We start from the raw sequence: 2,602 nt of genomic DNA on the forward strand, positions 1-2,602 counted from the left end.
CGCGACTCCCAAGGGAAAAAGGCTAGGTGAGGCAAATGTAAAACCAAGGTTGGGCCTTGCTGGAAGAGTTTTATTCAAAGCGAACTGTCAAGGGGGTCCCATAAATCACCCAACCGCGTAAGGGACGCAAAATCAAGGAACATAACACCGGTATGACGGAAAACTAGGGCGGCAAGAGTGGAACAAAACACTAGGCATAAGGCCGAGCCTTCCACCCTTTACCAAGTATATAGATGCATTAATTAAATAAGAGATATTGTGATATCCCAACATAAACATAATCCAACATGGAGCAATCTTCATCTTCACCTGCAACTAGCAACGCTATAAGAGGGGCTGAGAAAAAGCGGTAACATAGCCAAACAACGGTTTGCTAGGAAGGGTGGCAAAGGTTAGAGGTTCATGGCAATTTGGGAGGCTTGAAGAGCAAGTGATAGGTAGCGCAGCAAAGCGATAGAATGAAGCAACTAGCATAGGAATGATAGTAATGAGATCCAAGGTGACGATCATCTTGCCTGAAGTCCCGCTAGGAAGAAGAACGAGTCCATGAAGAAGATGAAGCCACGAAGACGAACGAATCCTCACGATCGCAACGACACGTGAACTATCGAGAAGAAGCACACAACATAGTAAACATGCACACCACACATGAACAAGGTATGATGCTCAACCAAGTATGATGCATGACAAGGCTACATGAAGCTACACATGGCAAGAGATGATGCATACAAGATCAACACATCAAAGCAAGTTTAAATGAGGCCGGAAACAACATATAACAATTCCGGTAAGTCCTCACATACAAATTTCGAAATTGGTCCAGATCTGAACAAACATTATGTTCAAGTTGTTAAACAGAAAGTTTAAATGCACCAAGATGATCTACACGAAATTTTAGTCAAGTTACATATAAAGTTCATTAGATTCGGAGCAACGGCCTAAAAGATATGAGCAAAACAAGCTAAACATGGCATTGATGCAAAATGCATACAAACATCAAGAAAAACCTCAAAACAAGGATGCAACATGATAATATGAGACTACATGCAAAACTAAGGAAGTTTCATATAGAGCACACTCCAAACGGAGCAACGGAGCAACGGCGCAACACATACACTCCAAACAAGATATAACAACAATCTGTCCAAAACAGCAACTAGGCATCTAGCAATCATCAAAACAATATGCTACAGCAACTCAACATGAAACAAAAGGCAATGGGCGTGATGTATAAGTAAAGAATTACAAAACATGAACACTGAGCTATCTCCAGAAATCACTAGAACATGCTCAAAAGGACATGGCAAGATTGCAAATAATAACAAGTTCACAGACTTAGCAGAAATTACTGGACATGGCAGAAATAACATCAGATTACAAAGTTTAGAGGTATCAAACAACATGCTGCAGCAACATATCATAGCAAACAAAGGCATGGTATGAATCTACTAATAGCCTAGAACAAAAGTCCCTTAATGATCACGAGCCAAAAAGGCACAGAAGATATGATGGCATCCATGTAAACATAGCAAGTTTCATAAACAGATTCAGACTTAGAAGAAAACAGAGCATGGCAGAAATAACGATAAGTAGGCATGTTGGTGAGCTTGAACCATTCACCAAAGAGCAATACATGGCATGAAAAGTTAACCAACAGTAATATGGCATAAATATGAAGCTAAGCATGGCAATAGCATAGTTATAGGGTACATGGATCACTACTAACCACCATGGCAAAATTGATTAACATGTAAACAATCTGCCAGGAACATTTTATAGCAAAAGTAGAGCAAGATTAAGACAGTCTACAGTAGGCTATAACTGCAAACAAAGGCATGGAGGGATAGAGCATAATATGTATAACAAAACAGCCTTAGTGAGCATCTCCAGATTATGCATAGAATGACTTGTAGCAGCAGGTTTACATGGCATCACAACATAACAGAAAACAGACTCAGACTTAGCAGAAATTACGAAGTCACGGTAATCAGCAACATCATGGAGGCTAATTTGCATGCTTGTGCTAGTCACCACATAGATCACAAAAATACAAGACAAGCACAACTGTAAAGATGGCATGATGTAGATCAAAACACATGTAGAGCTCAAGCTCATAGGATGCACACACAAAATGCAATGAAAAAGACAAATCACTAATTTCTGATAACAGACAGCAGTTAACATCATATAGCACTCTTGCAACGGTGATTAGCGCATGAAGATGATCTCAAAGAAGCATGGCACAATGGAACAAAATAAAGAGCATCTCATGACAAACACACTGACATATCATGCACGCAAAACGAAGCAGTACACACAAAGTTATGGCAGGTCAAAGTATACAACATGCTGATAAAACCCTGGGACTTGGGCGAAATTTACCCTTCGAAAAACGGGACGAGGTGGTGCGGGATGGAGAGATCCGGGCGCGGGCGAGGCGTTTGGTTCGCCTCCCGGTGGATCTGGTCCAGGGGCAGGTCAACGCCGGCGGCGAGCTTCTCCGGCGACGGCGCGGATGCCGAGGAGGTCAGGGAGGTCGAGCGGACGGGGCGAGGCGGCGCGGGGGCGGCGCCGGTGAAGAGGTGCGACGGTTGAGGCTGGA

The sequence above is a fragment of the Triticum aestivum genome, chromosome 2D (assembly GCF_018294505.1).
Source record: "Triticum aestivum cultivar Chinese Spring chromosome 2D, IWGSC CS RefSeq v2.1, whole genome shotgun sequence".
In the NCBI taxonomy this organism is placed as follows: domain Eukaryota; kingdom Viridiplantae; phylum Streptophyta; class Magnoliopsida; order Poales; family Poaceae; genus Triticum; species Triticum aestivum.